Source organism: Marmota marmota, unplaced genomic scaffold (assembly GCF_001458135.2).
Source record: "Marmota marmota marmota unplaced genomic scaffold, marMar, whole genome shotgun sequence".
Lineage (NCBI taxonomy): Eukaryota > Metazoa > Chordata > Mammalia > Rodentia > Sciuridae > Marmota > Marmota marmota.
The window spans coordinates 7,709,059-7,727,114 of NW_026000068.1; positions in this window are offsets into that span (position 1 = coordinate 7,709,059).

Genomic DNA, 18,056 nt, shown 5'->3' on the forward strand with positions numbered 1-18,056 from the left:
TAAGGTCAAAATGGCTGTATCTAAATTTAGAACCTCTAGAATAGTAGGTGAAGTTTACATTCTGCCCTGTGTGTAATGGGGACCATTGAAAGCTTTTAAGATATCCTAAAAGAAATCTTTTAGGAGATGAACCTTCCTTCAGGAGGAATGCATTGGAAGAGAGAAAGGCAGAAGGCGGGGCAGTGCACAGGAGACCTGTTCTGATTGTGCCCGCAGGAAGTGATGGGGTCTACACCCTAGGGGCAGTGAGACCGGGCATCGGTGGTTCCATTCATTCTCTGAGAGAAAAAAAAGTAAAACTACCCTAGAAAAATAACTTTGGCAGGTGCCCCATATAATAGATTGTCCCTCACTTATTTCACCATGGATTTTTTGCTTAAACTGACCACCAAATAATTGCTTTGGCACCGGGCAATTTATCATCCTCCTAAGTCCAGCCCAGCAGACCTGAACTGAAAGGATTTCAGAAATGGTGGGCTCACTAGAATGCAAGATCTCATTCCTGATAATCTTCCAATACCGTGTGATGTTACCTCCGTCTCCTGCATATCACCAGCAAAGTATTCCAAGGTATCACTGTTGGCACCCGGGGTACACTTTGAGGTCATGCAATTGCTGTGTCATTGAGCACCATACTCCACCACCTAGCCTTACCAAGTGTCAGTGAGCTTGAAAAATCTTTATTTTGGATTTCTTAGTCATAAAGTTATCATTGAACCCTAAGTTATGTAGGCGTATATGAACTGAGTGCAGAAACTGCCATACCAGGTGCATGTCCTGAGTGTTCCTGTGCTTTGGGCTCCTCCCATGGGGCTGTCCTGTCCCCAGGCCCCAGAAGCAGAAGCCTCATGTAGCACAAAGTTACCCCATCATGGCTGCCATTCGATTCCCCAGCAACCAGTAAGAAAATTTCTTTTAAAAATCAGTTTCTGGGCCAACATATAAGTAGACTGAAAGCCACCACTCCATCCTAACAGCAAGTAAAAACATCAAACAAACTGAAAAAATTAAGAATTCTTAAACCCATCAGAGAAGCAAGGCCACAGAGCAAGCCCCTGCCACCAAAACAGAAAGACACACAGGCGGATACAGAGAATCACAACTTAATGGATCAGAAACCCATTAGTGGAAGCCTCTGTGGAAACCAGTGTGGGTAGGAAAACCTGAATTGTAATTAACAATACTGTTGACTCAGCAAGGATCCATCTGAGAGCTAAAACTCCGACTGCCTGACACATCACCCAAGGCTTACTTACCAAGTCCCCTCCGTCATGTCACGTCTGCCGTTCACCCAAAATCACAAGGCACACTGAAATCCAAAAAACACAGTCTGAGGAGACCAAAACAGCAGAGGCAGGCCTACCTATGGCAGGGTTATGGGTATTCTCAGATTGTGGACTTAACAACTAAGATTAGTCTGCTAAGGGTAAAGGTGGACAACATGCAAGACCAGAAGGATCATGGAAGCAGAGAGAGAGGAGTTCTAAGGAAGAATCAAAAAGAAACCCTGGAGGAGGAGTGGAGGAATTTTCGATAGGGCAAAGGGGAGGAAGGGGGAGGGAGGGAGGGGGAGGGAGAGGGCATGGGGCTAGGAAAGACAGTGGAACGAGATGGGCATCATAAACCCAATCGTGTGTATGAAAACACAAATGGTGTAACTCTACTTTGTGTATAACCAGAGTCATAAAAAATTGTGCTCTATGTGTGTACTATGAGTTGAAATGCATTCTGTTGTCCTATATAACAAATTAGAATAAATAAATTTTTAAAAAATAGAAAGAAAACCTAGAGAACAAAAACACTAACAGAAATGAAGAATTCTTCTGATGGCTCATTAGTAGCATGAACTCTGCAAAGGAGAGAATCTCTGAGCCTGAGGAGATCTCATCAGGAACTGAGAAGCAAAGAGAAACAACAGTAAAAAAAAAAATGAAACAAAATATCCAACAACTACCAAAGGTATAATGTGTATAACCGGAATACAGGAGTAGAGATACAATAAAAGAAATACCTGAATCAATAATGACTGAGAATTTTTTCCAAATTAATGTCAAGACAGCAAACTACAGATCCTGGAAACTCAGAACACAAGGCAGGATAAATGCTTAAAGGAAAAAAGAACAGCAGTGCTCCTAGACATATTATACTTAAACTACAGAAAATCAAAAGTAAAGAAAAATTCTTGAAGAAAATCAGAGAAAAAAATAAATAAACGCCTTACCTATTGAGAAGCAAAGTTAAGAATCATCAGCTGGGCACCGAGGCGCACTCCTGTAATCCCAGGAGCTTGGAAGGCGGAGGCAAGGAGGACTGCTAGTTCAAAGCCAGCCTCGGCAACTTAGTGAGGCACTTAGCAACTCAGCAAGACCCTGTCACTAAATAAAATACCATAAAGGGCTGGGGATGTGGCTCAGTGGTTAACACCCCTGGGATCAATCCCCAGTACCAAAAAAAAAAAAAATCATGTCCAACTTCTCCTCAGAAACCAGGCAGGTAAAAGAGAATGAAATAAAGTATTTAAAGTATTGAGAGAAAACTATCTCATGAACCTAGAATTATATACCCTGAGAAATTATCCTTTGAAAGTGAAGAAGAAATAAAGACTTTCTCTGACACACTGAGGAGATTTGTTACCAGTAGACTTGTCTTGAAGTCAAAGTAAAAAGGCCTTCTGTGAAAAAAAGCTAATACAGGCCAGAAACCCGCACTGCATAAGGAGGAAGCGCCCTGGAGAAGGAGAGGGAGATCAAATGCACATTTTTATTTGTCTTATTCTTAATTTTATATATATATATATTTGAAAATGGATTTGGATTAGTTGTAAATATGTATCGTGAACTGTGGGGAAATCACTTTAAAAAGTTAAGGAGAAAAAAAGAAACCAATGTAGAAGCAGTTTACAAAGAATGGAGAGAGAATGGGAATTAAAACCACAAATGGCAGAAAGACTGGGAGACAAAAACAGTAGGGGAAAAAGTGTGATAAATAGAAAACAGCAGCAAATACAGGAGATCTTAGTGCAACTGCATCAATTGTAATTTATTTTTTTCAGAAAGAGGAGGTCTAAAGCCACAGTCAGGAAACCTGCAATACATTGAGCCAACATGAGCACCCTTAACTATCCTGTTGAATATATAACAGGACGTACTTTGCTGTATGATCTTGGAGCAGACAGGTTGTACCACCAAACCTAGCCCAGTTAAATAAAGACACATGTACACCAAAGGGCCTGCTATGCCACCCAAAATTAGTCTTTGGTGTGAGCACTGAAGCTATCAAATTTGACTCATTTAAAGGCACTCTGTTTTCCATGTTCATTATGGAATAGTGTCAATAAGACTCAATCATTTTAAATGTACTATTTTGGATGTTCCAATAGTTTCAACAAATGGTTCTCAAACAGAAGTAAATTACACCATAGGGGACATTCAGTAATGCCTAGAGATGATTTTATTTGTCCCATCTGGAGAAAGAGGTGCTCTTGGCATCTGGGAGGTAGAGAAAAGGGATGCAGCTGAACATCCTACAATATACAAGACAAATCCCCATAATAAAGGTCAACAGGGCCACTGTTAAGAAACTCAGATTCAGACATACTCTAATTTGATATTTGAACTCACTCAAATCATAAAACAGGCTTTCTTTATCAACAATTATTTTAAACACCAAGATTCTAAATAAACTAATTAAAAGGTAGAAATGGTCAGAGCATACCAAAACCCAACTATGTGTGTGTATATATACATATGTGCGTGTATATTAAATTCACTTTAAATATAAAAACATGAATAGATTAGAAGATTGAGAAAAAGATATACAATGTTGCTTCTAGCCAAAAGAAAGTTGGAGTAGTTCCATTAATTTCAGCTACAACTGACTTCAAGCCAGGGTATAATCAGAGATAAGGAGGGGCATTACACAATAATAAAGAGGTCAATTCTTGCTGGACTCGGTTATTCATGCCTGTAATCCCAGTGGCTCAGCAGGCTGAGGCTGAAGGATCACAAGTTTAAAACCAGCCTCACAAACTTAGGGAGGCCCTAAGCAACTTAGTAAGACTTTGTCTCAAAATAAAAAATAGAAAGGACTGGGGGAGGTGGCTCGGTGGTTAAGCACCCCTGGGTTTAATCCCTGGCATTGAAAAAAAAAAAAAAAAGAGGTCCCTTCTCCAAGAACACATACAGTCCTTAATGCAAATGTGCCTAATAACATAATGTCAAAATATATGAGGCAAAAATGGATAGAACTTGAAGAAGAAACAGATGAAAGTATTAATATAGTTGTTAACTTCACAATCATAATAAATACACAAAATATATAAAATACATTAGGACATTCTCTGAATTCATTTATCCAATACCTCAAATATCAGCGCCTTTCTTACTTCTAAGTGCAAATGCAGAGTTATCGTAAAACAACTTGCCAGGAGTAATAACAGCTATTAGCTAAAATTTGCCATGTCTTACATTTCCAGCATTGTTAAATGAATTCACATATTTAAGCCTCCTAACAACCCTTGGCTGTCTGCTCTTAGCATGCCCACTCTGCAGATGCAGACAACGAAAATAGAGAGGACATTAAAAAGATCTTGTAAGATATGAAATGTATTCAGAAGCTTGTGGAGCCCCCTAAATCTGGTTGCTGTCCCAAGGGATGAGCACTGAATTTTAGCATCTCTGACAGCATCTCTGAGGATTCCTGCTGTTGCACACAGGAGGAAATTTTTTATCAGACATTATTCTTCCAAGCTACTGAGCCCCAGAGGAAGAAACTTGGGGGAGCTGGCTAGAAAGATGAGGGGGGAAGGCTACTGTCATATCTATATTTTAAGGAACTGCTATAGCCTGCTGTGTAGGCTCCCACTGCTCATAAATTGATCCAGATTCTGGTTTGGGTCAAGGCATGGATTGGGGACTTTCCCGAAATGCTGCATTTGCTATTCTATCCCCTACTCAAAGATCAGGAAAATAGCACAGGATAACAGCCCAAATGTGGATTTAGAGACTGTGAGAAGGCCTGGGAGAAAAATCACAAATGAGAATATAGCCCTATGAATGGGAAAAGCTGGGGTTCCCTGGTCATCAACCCAGGAGACACTTACCTCCATGCAGGAAAGGACATGGTCTCCATCCACACTGCTGTTGCCACCTTGGTTTTTGTACTTTAAAAATTTATCCTTCCATTTTGATGGCTTGTCCAGCTGAGACAGCACTGTGATTTCCATTCTGCAACACGATTCCGTTTCCTTATCTCAGTTGGAGAATCAAACAGCATATTAATATAATACATTATACTGGATTTCACCTAGAGCATGCAATGAAAGCTATTTTCCAACCTTTTCAGTCTGAACTCAAATAAAGTTAATTCAATTTAATATGTCATTAATAAAAGTTGGTCTGTAGACCAAGAGTTATCTACGGATGGAGTCTGGGAGGAAAGTTGGAAGGATAATTTAAAGGTCAGTTTGATTGAAGACAAGTTCAAGTTTAGCAATGCAATTTCACTGCATTTACTGTACATCTCTGTGATGAATGCAAGGCAGGAAAACCAACCTTTACATTTTGTATCTATAATTAATGAGTGGCTTCTAGCAGGACTGGCAAGAGGAGAGAAGAACAGTGATTACAGGAGACCAGCTCACTGGAGTGACATCAAACCTCTAGAAGCCAATTTGAACAAGGCCGGGTGCCAGGTCAGTGTTACCACTTATGCATTCTGAAGTTTGCGATTTTTTTAAAGTCATGCTAGGATAAATCCTGATTAGAAAGAAAAACAGAAGAGACTAATGATAAGGCAATGGTTTAAATCATGAAAGTCTTTTACACAAAATGATGACACTGGTGACAGTGTTGTGGGGCTGCTAACAAAGTATTGGGGAGGACTTGCCTTCACATGCTCCCCCCTCTGACCCTCCAGACCTGGACCTTCCCTAAAGATTTCTGCCCCCAGATAAAGTCCATCCCAGTGGAGCAGTCCCAGCAGGAAATTACGGGAAGAGAAGGAGCCTTAGCCCCAGGGGGCATTCAGAATTCCATCCTGCCTCTGAGCTCAGGGGCCTGCTGACTCCCTCCTACTTGATCCCTGAGAGTGGCCTCTAGGAGAGTGGGAAGGGCGGGCAACTATACTGCTTATTTCCCATCCCTAAACAATGGTCCTTCTCTGGAGCCAACTCACCTGGAGGCCATGCTTAGCCTCTTGGAACATACACCTGCTCCTACACCTTCTTCCAATGGCAATGATGTTGGTTGGAATGCACAGACTGCCTGGGATTGCAAATACCCCCCTCCTCAACTTTGAGCATCGCCTGTGACTTTGACTTTGCCAGAAGGAACACTGTTCCACCTTGACCCACATATCTGGGCAAGGACATGTCTTCCCCATTCCTGATCTGTTCCTTAACTGGATACCACCCAATCTGCTTGACCCTGTCCTCTAATAAAAAATCCAAACAAAACACAGTTCATCTCATTCAGCACCTTGATCAGCAGGTCATCAACCCCAAATGTGTACCTGAACATTGTAAGAATTTAACTATTTTTTAATTTTAAAAGATTATACCCAGGCCCTATCTCTGGAGACTATGATCTAATCGGTGGAGCCCAGGCACTGCCATTTTTGCTATGAAGAACGAGTGAGTAAACTAGTAACTCAGCCCTCTCAGCCTTCCAGCTCCCACAGAGCTCCCAGGTCAGAAGGGCCCTGCAGCACCCTCCAGTCTGCCTGCTGGGTCTCCTGCTCCGAAAGGACCAGGTCATGTGCCAATGGTGCATCTGCCCATTCCCCAGGGGGAAGCAGTGTGGCTGAGGGGAGAACAGAGGGAACAGTGACAGGGTTCCCTACTGAAATATCTGACAAGGCACCAAAGCAATCAGAACGAATGGTTTGAGCCTTACGCCAGGAGAACTGCAGCAAGAAATTCATCGAGCTTGAAAGGGGTCTTGGAAGCCCCTTCCGTCCACAGGCATTCTGCACAGCTGAGGATAGACCCAACTCTGCCAACTTCCAGAGGAGGCACCACAGCCATGCCGTCTGGCTGGCTCCAGGTGTAGCATCTTTGCCACCTGGAAAGTCACTGCCAACTCCCTTTGCAGAGGTTGCTGGTGCAAGTTTCCCTTTAGGAGAAGAAGAAGGGAACCCCAAGGTGCAGTCACTTTCATGCCCCCATTAGAAGAAATCACATTTTGCTTCAGTTTCTTTATGTTAATAAAATATTGCCATATCACAAAGTTCATCCCACTACAATGAAGGATTTCAAGACTTTTTGTCACAAAATGGCATAAGCTGATATACCTGCTATTTTAAGTAACATGGGAACAATTGGGAAAAAAAAACTAAAAAAAGCAAAGAAATGATAGCTCCACCCAAAATTCCAGACCTCTAACATGATGAGCTCTTATTTTCAGTCATGATGTTCATTTCATCAGATTCTGTCACAGATGAGAGAGGAGGATGAAGTAACGAAGGCACAGGAGAGATGCCACCTACCACCAACGTGACGACAGCATGAAAATCAGTCATGCAACCATCTGTGGCCACCGGATATGCACCTGTTTCTTGTTCCAAAAAGCAGAAATATAAACACAGAGAGAGACCCACATGCCACAGAGGAAGGAGGTGTCATAAACTTAAAAAGTGATATAGCCTTGACCAAAATTTCTTAAAATGCCAGTGACCTTTTCTTGGTTTTGATATTATACAGGGATCATGTGATACGTTACCATCAGAAGAAATGGTGAAAAGTACAGAGTCTCTGGTGGGGGGGTGTTGCAACTTCCGGTGAATCTGCAATCATTTCAAATTAAAATATTAAAGAACAAAATGAAAGGAAAGAAACTCTATTCACAAAGAAAATGAGGTGAAACTTGGCAGGAAAAAAGCCTACCATCCAGGCAAGACTGCCCCTGTATCAGCAGCGGCAGAGGCCCGTGGGAGGGGCAGCAGAGGGAGTATTTACCTCAGCTCCACCAGGACAGGGCAAAGAAGGAGCTGGGTTACCTGAAAGGGAAATCTCTCATGTAAGTTTATATCTGTGTAGGGTCTATCTCTCGATATATTTACTGACATGAAGCAAGTAGCTTCATGTAATTTATATTACGTGAATTTAAGTTCAAATAATTAAGTAATAAACTATGTATTCTCACTTAAATCTCAGCGCATGTGAAATAGTACATTAGAGCCATAGACTATGCTCATTATAAGATAGGGAACTTGTTTAATTTATAAATTGTTTCCGCCACCTCAAATTAATGGTCCCCCCAAAATATAAGTCACTGACTTCTCCTATTCAGCTTCTGTTCAGAAAGCCCCAGTGTCTCTGGGCCTTGGCTCTCTCCCTCTGGGCTGGCTGGAAGTAAATAATTCCTCTAGCAGATAGAGTCAAACCCCAACACTATCCAGAGTTTGGTTTCTGAGAAGCATATTTGCTGTCAACTCAGGAGAGAGGACGGTAGGGATGGGGGCGGGGGGTGCTGCATAGACTGCACAGGTGCTTGGGCGGGAAAGCACCCACCATGCGCCAGGTGCTGCTCTGGACACGAGGACTCAACCAGCAGCAGGCCGCCATAGCTTTTCCTCCTCTCCAGAAGAACAAGCACCATCTCAGCAAATGCCACCATCTCAGGTGGGGCTAAAAGTCATGAAGGAAACAAAACAAGAGGACGTGGCAGAAAAGGTTGGGTGCAGGGCCTGGTTCAGGAAGGTCCCTACAGGTGACATCTGAGGCTCAAGAAGCAACCAGGCACCAGCCAGAGGGAAGAATTTTCCAGAATGGAGCATCAGATAAAATCAATGTGGTTTTCATGATATAACAGCAATTGTCCTGAAAGCAGAGAGGAAGACAAGGGCTAGATCATTAAATCTGCCTTTGGGTAGGTCAGGCCTGTTCATAGGTGGAGAAGCCTCAGTGAGTCTTTAGGGTTTTTTAGGTTTTCATCATGACACAGGGAGGGGGACACTGTCCACTGGGGTTGGGTGAGAAGGCCCTTGGGTCCAGTTCAGACCTGTTAAATATGAGCTGCTTCCGGGACACCCTTTCAGTCCTGCATCCCAGCCTGTGGCCAGGGTGGCTCAGACATCAGTTACTGGGTTCATCTTGCAGCCCTCCCTTCTGGGGTACAGCTGGGAAGCAGGTGCAAGTTCCTCTGCGCTCTGACCCACAGAGCCCTGTCCAGCTCTGCCTGCGCCTTCTCCCACAAACCTGAACAGATCACCGTTTGCGGTGTGATATGTGCGTCTCCGGCTCCTCGATCGATTCCCACGTTAAATCCTAAGGCAGGTGTAACAAACTGCCACAAGGACAGACGTTGACAACACTAATTTATTTTCTTGTAATTCTAAGGGTCAAACATCCAGATTGCATGGGGCTGAGCCAAAATCCACAGGAGAGCAGAGCCGCCTCCCTCCTGGAGACTCACGCCTTCCTCCCTCCTCAAAGCCACCAGCCACGCCTTTGCTCCTGTCACCTCATCTCCTCTGACTCCCAGATCCTCCGGTCCCTCTGGTCCCTCCGGCAGGAAGGTCCCTGTGACCACACTGTGTCACCCTGGCAACCTTGGGTAACCTCCCTGCCGAGCCTCAATCACATCAGCACGAGCTCTCTGCCAGGTAGGACAACATGGTCACAGGTTCTGGATATTAAAGCACAGCCACCTTTGCAGGGACCATGGTTTCACCCACTGCAGTCCCCTAAATCCTCTTCCTCAAATTGCAGGATATTTCTGGTTTTCTTTCCCAAGTTTGTAGATCTAAGATAGATAATTGTGGGTGTGAATGGGCTGTAGAAAAAGGAGAGATACAGGACGGAATAAACAGGTAAACCAACAACTCAAAATGCTGTACAACTACAAAATTAAAAGAAAGTGGAACGATACACATTTATAATCCAGCCCCCAATTTTTTTTGGGGGGGTGCCAGGTATTGAACTCAGGGGCACCCAAACACTGAGCCACATCCCCAGCCTTATTTTTTGTATTTTGTTTACAGACAGGCTCTAACTGAGTTGCTGAGGCTGGTTTTGAACTCATGATCCTCCTGTCTCAGCCTCCTGAAACACTGGGATTACAAGCATGCACCGCCACACCCGGCTTTAGCCCCCAGTTCTATAACCGTGTAATAGGGCACAGAGCCGGTGTGCACTGAGATTAAGATACCGGATTGCCGACACCAAGTTCATGATTAATAGACACACAGTGACATAACTGTAGTATGTTTGGGATTAAAGAGAAATATACAGTGGGTGTTGGCTTCCACTCAGGGAAAGACTTGGAGCTGTGCATTAAAGCAGCACCACTGTATACTCTGCTTCTGCAAGATCCAGGTCATGCTCCTGCACAGAAATCCCCAGAGGAAAGGATGAGCCATTATTTAAGAATGGAAGTCACCTGGGGGCCTGCCAGGCCTGTCTGGGGGGTTTCTCCCCTGGGAATTCTCACATAGGTCATTGCTGTCTTTCTTCCTGGGAGCCTGTGCTCTCCTCCTCCATCTTGTGAGTGCTCAGGCCCCAGGTGGGGGAGGCAGCACCTCTGGGACAATACCAGACCAGCACCCTGTCAGGCTCCCGGTCCCTGTGCATGCGAACAGCCCTGCTCCCTCCGTCCCTCCCCACAGCCTCTCTGCTCCTCTATATTCTTCTCAACCCTCCTGCCCACAACACCCCCGCCTTCCTTCTCCCTCCAGCAGAAAGAATTGGAACCAGAATGTGCCTCCTACTAAGGTTATGATGAGTAACATTTTCAATCACAACACGTTTCAATCATAAGAAAATGGCTCTAGAGAATCCCCAGGGAGTGGGAGTAGGTGAGGCGAAAGTGTATTCCACTTGTATTACCTACTTTTTAACAAATAAAGTTGTCGAGAGAAAATGCCGCTCCTTTTGAGCCGTTAAAATGTCAGCACTGGTGCAAGCTGCAGGGAGACAGCCTCCCGACCTCTCCTCCTCACATCTGCCCAGGGCTCTCAGGTTTACAGAGCACATCCTAAGTCTGAGCCCCTACCCACAGGGACAACAAGGCTTAACCCTAAGTGGTCCTATTGGTAGCAAGGGACTTGGAAGATTCTGGGGGCCTAAACCCTGGTGGGGCCACAGCATCCTGTCCCTGGAAAGCTGTACCAGTATGACATGGAGCGCTCCCTACAGGCACATGAAATCACATAGAAGGGCACAGAGCTGAGGCTTTGTCAGGCTTATGGTACTCCTTATATGACCGTCCTTGCCTGCTTTCTGTAGATGACAAAATCGGTTTGTCCTCTGTAAACCAGTAGCCAAGTTTGGGTCTCATAATTAATCTTTGCCTACAGCTAGTGATCTGACCATTTTCAAGTGAAGAGGACTTCAGGGCTGGGCACTGTTCAGCGAGCTCAGAGCAGTTCTCAACAGGAGTGTATACCTGCGGAGCCAGGGGTACCGAGATAAAGGACAGGACCCTCCTCTTCTTTCAGAGTGGGCTGCCTCCCTTGTAGATAAGTGCTTCTGTGGCCTTGCTAAGCTGGGCAGGACAGCCCAATGCCAACATTTGCAAAGAGGACAGGATGAGAACTATCTATACCACACATTATTAAGAGCCCAGGCACTGCCCCCAGATAAAGCCGATACCCAATCCTTGATTTACTGGTGCTGGGCTCCCCTACCTGGATGAAAGCCCAGGGGAAAGGTCACTGTTAAAGGCAGGGCACACCTCCTCAGCCTTCTAATAGTGCATTATCATAAACCTCCAAGATCTGCTCGTTTTTATAGAAATGCACAAAATACAAAGAATAATGTAACAAGTTAGAAAATAAAGAATACATGTATACTTTTGGAGACTAAACGTGAGTTTATAAGAGGAGAATGCATGGAAAATACATAGAGAGACTGCACACGGACTTTCAGGGGCAGATACACTTACCTGAAGAAAAGATGTGGGTTCCCATGGATGGGTGCATACAGGTTACCATGGAGACAAACAGGGACACCTATGGAGAGATGGCATCCATATTTCCAACTCTATAAAAGCAGAATCCTCATTATGTTGTTAGATCTGGATGTTTGGGCCTGAATCTTAGCGACTTCATGTACAATCTATGCTCAGATCTGACCTGGTGGCACCCTCTTGCACCTCCTCCTTCCACAACTCTTACGGGCTTATGTGGGAAGATGTGCCAGGGCTCTGTGGAGAGCTGCCTGTGTTGAGGATCTCAGAGGTCCTCTCACCCATCTCCCAGTTTACTGGCTGGGGACTGAGTCAGCAAGTTTACATCTTGGACATTGCCTGGCCACTTCCATGCACTATTGGATTTGGAGATCAGCATCCATGCAACACGATGCAGGGTTTTTAAACATTCTTTTATATTTACAGAAACTGTTGCACAGTTTCACTCAGGGATGCTTCCAACTTTTGCACATGGAATACAAGGAGCCCTGAATTCAGATCCGAAGGTCTGGGGCAAGTTCTTTAAGTGTTGTGTTAGCTGAGGAAGGAGGAGCACATGGTGATTTAAGGAGAATTGTTCACCCACAAGCCCAGTAAGTGCTGCCCCAGGCCTGAGCACCCTCCTTGAGTACTGCTGCGCTTTTCCCTGCTCACATCTGGGCTGCCTAGGACCCCATCCCTGACGTCATTCCTGGTGATGGCCCTCTTGCCAGCCTCTGTGCCTCCTTGATCTTTCCTCTTCATGTTTATGCTCCGTGGTGTTCTTCTGTTCCTGCTTTTGTATCTTTACTGACCCTCTCCCCTCGGGAATGTCAGCTGGGAGAGGGCAGAAACTGACTCCAGTTGGTCATCTGCTCTTTTCGTAGTGCCTAGAACAGAGCTTGGCATAAGGTGAGCACTCAATCAATGTCGCTTATAAAATCACGAGTTCACAGACTGTACGCCTACCTAGACACAGTGTTCTGCTTTGGTTCCAAAGGCTGCACTAGAGGATGTACAATGTTTTATTTTAAAAAAATAAAAAAGAAAAAAGAAATTCTGGGAGACTTCAGAAAACATTAACCTTGAATTCTATCACTCGTCATTGTTCCAGGAACAGCCACGATGGGAGGGAGGGAGGGATGGGTGAGCGGGTTGGATGAACCACTGGGGGCTCCAGGGAGGAAACACGCATTCATTCCTCTGGACATGGCGAAGCACTTCTCTGAGAGTGGGACTTTCCAAAGTCCACCTCCCCGTCCTGAGACCAGGGAGACACCCTCCATGAGCACCTCCTCCCTGGGGACCACAAAGGAGAGGAGCTGCAAGTGTGTAGCTGTCATTTTTCACTCCGTTCCCAAGACTCCTTCCAAGGGCAGATTTGTAAATGACTCGAAGGTGGTGGAAACTGACCCTATGCCACAGTCTTTCATTTCCTGACAAACCTTCATAAAAACAAATGCGATCGGCAGGGTGCTCCCGGAGACCACGCCCACTGGGATGGCCATGTCAGCAGCAGAGTGACCTAGGGAATGTGGAGAAAGTAGCAGAGTCCAAGGCACCGGCTATGTCTTCAGCTCAGTAACAGTCCATAGTGGGCCTCCGTAAATGACCACTGACTTGGGGTTTCCTCCCTGTGTTGCCCACAAGGCTATGAACTTCCTAAGAAATTTCCTGCCCTTGCCCTCTAGAGAGCTTACTTTACAGTCAAAAGTGACCCTGGACAAGGACGTCACTCAGGTCACCACTGACGGAAGGGTGTGAAATTGGTTATCTGGGCAGTCCCAGGACCACAAAGCAAAACGAATGTCCCACACAAGCTATTTTGTTAAAATGGCCACTACGGCCACCTGGAAACGGTTAGCCCTGAGCACTCCGAAGGCAAACTGACCATTTCTGTGAGTTTTAAATTACATTGAAGGATAAACAGGAAAGCTGGCATTCATATTTCCGACTATATAAAAACAGAATCCTCATTATGTCGTTAGATCTGGATGTTTGGCCTGAATCTTAGCAACTTCATGCACAATCTATGCTCAGATCTGACCTGGTGGCATCCTCTTGCACCTCCTCCCTCCACAACTCTTCACCCCCCCCACACACACACACACACACTCCACACTCTAAAAAGCCTCTACTGACGACAGCCTCTTTAATAATGCAGTGTTGAGCAGAGGGCTAGAAAATTGTTATCTTGTTATTTTTGCCAGAACCCAAGTGACAGGAGAAAATATTTTTCAGCCCTCACATCCTTGAGATGCTAAAGCTTGATTTGCAATTAGCTTGGTACTGAATATAAGCATGAGATGGAACAGTACTTCAGCAAGATCCAGGCTGCCACTGGGCAAAACCGTAAATAGTGCACTTATTTAAGATGATTTGAATGCAAGACAAAAGGCACCTTGGAAATAACTGTCCAGCTAATGAAAATGCATTCCTGAGTGGCTAGACCTGAATTTAATGAGATGATGTGAAACGTGTGCATGTGGTTTCTAAAAGTTCGGAATGTACTCTTTTCTTTGGAATAGTTTGCGTTTGTATTGCTAATTAACACAAGTTCCCAGTTAAGCGTGTGTGTGTGTGTGTGTGTGTGTGTGTGTGTGTGTGTAAGCAAAGGCCTATACCCAAACAGCACTTCTAGAAATACTATCAAGTTTTAGCATGCAGCAGGCAGGAGTTTGATGTAAGCGCTTGAATTAAAGGGTTACTTTGGGGATTAGGAGAGACATGACTCTGTGAGGACCACTTCCTTTCCATAAGTACCAGCCTCTGCGTGCAGTTATCTAATGGAGGCCCATGGAGAATAATCTGGAAACTAGAAGGCCTCGGGGATCTCTAGTACACAAAATTAAGACAAAAACAAACTCAGTGAATGCAAAAAGAAAAAAAAAATCAAACTACTTTTAAGAGTGCTATGAAGCCATCTAGGAATGTTAAGAAAATCCTACACACCTACTGGTGACTGTCTGCTCACAGAATCTTAATTCCAAATGAGGACGATGGGTACTCTCTCCAGATCCTTGGGCACACAGGGATGAGTGTTTAATGCAGAATCAACATGCAGTTTCCACAAGATGGGGAAGAAAACTTCAGGAAAGACAACAGCTAACAAACTAAGAAATGACAGTTTAAATTGGAATTTGGAGAGCACCTTGTAAATTGTTTGCACAGATGTGGCATTATTTACATGATAATTTCATGCTCCTCAGCATGCAGAGGAAAATAAAACACATTAGATGCCATAATGGGATCATTAATTATATAAATGGATCAAAGGTTGTTTCTAGAACATTCCTGTTGCTTCATTATTGTTGTGCAATTGGAAATCTTATTTAATCCCCTCCTGGGAAAGACAGGTCAGAAAGACAAAGAGTTTCCTAGATTTCCTATAGGAAGAATGATGTCTACTACTGTCAAAAATGTTTGAGGTACTCAGTTTCATTTATCCACAAGTCAAAGAATTGGACCTGTTTTAGGACTAAACAGTTTCCACTCCTGTAAGAACAGACTAGAGCTCTGTCTATGATCCTTATTTTGAAATAAGTATCAAACAAAGAAATAAGCATGTATCAACCAAAAAGCACTGAGCTACTTTAACTTGATATTGCTACTGTTTCCTCAACCTCAGCTGAATCAGCTCCATTTAAGTGTCAATGCTATGGAAGCAAAAGAGAGAGAGAGAGAGAGAGAGAGAGAGAGAGAAAAGATAGATCACGCTGTGGCATGCTCCATTTCAGAAACACAGGAGGAATTCTCTTCCCCCCTGCACTCACATTTCATCACTTACTCGCAATTTCTGTAGAGTACTCTCAAACCAGGAAAGATGGGGAGGCCATGGGATAGATTCACATTCAAGAGATTCAAGACTCACCCTTCACCCTGAAAAATACTCTGTGTTGTCAATCTGTAAATGGAATTATAGCTCCACCAGCAAGAAGTCCTGATGCCAAAGTGCCTGGGTGAACTGAAATTAAATGCCAATGAAAAATCCCTCTCTGCACATCACCCTCCATCTGCACGAGCCTTCCTAGCCTCTCCCATTTGTCTTTATCTTCATTTAGAGCCATGTAGTATACTGCCTTTCACTCAAGGCACACTCCCTCACAGTTGTGAGTGGGTACGTATTGTCCTTGTCACCCATGGAGCTACATGCGGGAAAGAAATTACTTATTGATTTTCCTTTCTGTGGAATGGTGTCTTTGGCTGGTTTCTTGGACCAGGTCGGTAATGCGTAGGACTCCAGCACTGGGGACATAGTGCAGCATGCCGGGCTGTCCTGCTCCCCTGTCAGCCCTTCTAAGCAGCTGCTACTGCCAGGTCACCTGCTCCTAACTCTTTTGATAAGAAAAAGGAAAGAGTATGTACTTTGGAAATTGAAACAGTGAACAAAAAGTAATCTCTTTCCATCTGAGCAGATGGAACAGCATGGTGTGAACTTTGTGTTACTCCTTGGTTCTAAGAAAAGTCTGGCTGGGATGGGGTCTTGGTCTGTTTGGTGTTTCTAAGCCAGAATCCCTGAGTCTGGGTAATTTTTTTAAACATATAAATTTACTTTTTCTAGTTCTGGAGGAATGGGAAGTCCCACATCAAGGAGCCAGCATCTGGAAAGGGCCTTCTTGTCATCATCCCATGGTAGAAGGGAGAGAGAGCAAGACATCAAACTTGCTTTTGTAAGAAACCCTCGCACAATGAAATGGTTTTCTGATAACATTAATCTATTCAAGAGAACAGAGCCCTCATGAGCACTCCCAAGACTGTTGTGTTGGGAATTAAGTTTCCAACACCTAGACTTTGGAGGATACATGCAAACTGCAGCAGAGGGCTCACCTGAAAGGAAGGTAACATGCAGACATGCAGGAATGAACTTGGAGCCATGTGCTCCCTCCGTGACACACAGGAGGACATAAACCTGGGAAGGTGGGGGAACTCAGAGAAAGGGTCCTTCACGGCAGGCTGGAGTTTGTGCTTTACCCAGAGGCTGGCTAACTGTGGCCCGTGTTCCAGATCTGGCCCACCCCCTGGTTTTGCAAAGTTTTTACTGGAATGCAGCCACACTGGGTCTTCTAGGTATTGCCTCACAGATGATTTTTTTTTGCACTACAGCCAAGTTGAATGGTTGCAAGAAAGACTGCCCAGACCACAAAGCCTAAAATGTTCACCATCTGCCTCTTTAAAGAAAACTTTGTGAGTCCCTGTTTTAGCTACAGAGGGCCACTGGGACCTTTCAACAGTTGCTGTCTGTGATGGGAGAGCCAGGGTCCTGCCTGGTCTCCCACACCACCCACCAGCTTCCCCTGTCCATCTCAGCTCCACCCCAGCTGCCCAACCTGCCCTGCATGGTAGGAAGGAGGAGGCTCAGTCCTTCTGAGGAGATAAACAAAGACCGACCAATGAGGACAAGCCAAGAGTTGGCTTCTGAGCTCATTTCAGTTAGGGAGTCTGCCACCACCACTTGATATTCAGAAAGACTCAAAGACAAGAGGGGTGGGAAGGCATTACCATGGAGGAAGTAGAAGGCTCCAGGTGCACCCTGTTGAGATGAGCAAGATGAAGGGGCAACTAGAAGCCAGGCGTCCACGTGACTGCTTATGGGAACACGTTGTCTTTCTCCGGCTGATCCGAAGTTGGAAGTGGGAGGATGGGCATTTGAGATCCGTTGCTACAGCAGCTCTTGTTTGGCTTCCTGATTTGTCCCTGGAGACAGTGGTCTGGCTGTCAACAGGTCTGACTTAGAGAGCAGGCTGATTTCCCTGGGTGGACTGCTGCAGGCTGGGGGTTAGTTCTGTTTTTCTACGTGGTCTGGCCATTGTCGCTGTGTGAATCTGGCTCTCCCGTTGAGCCAGGTGACAATGGTCTTCTGCTGATGATGGCTGAAGAATGCAGCACACCATCCATCCAGCCCAGCACACACTCCACCAGGGCACAACTGGCTGAGAGGCTCAGTCTACGTGGTTCGTTTTCCCACTCACCATAAAGGAATTCTATTTGGAGACGATAACTCTGGTCCCAGAACCCTGAAGAAGTCGTCTGGCTCTCCAAGGTTCCTATGTAAAGACCCACCCCACCTTCATAGGACATTCTCTCCAGACCTCCATGTTCCCAGACCCAAACAAAGGCCACAGGTCCAGAGTCAGGTGCATCCCCTTCTGATTACCAACAGCATCCCCACCA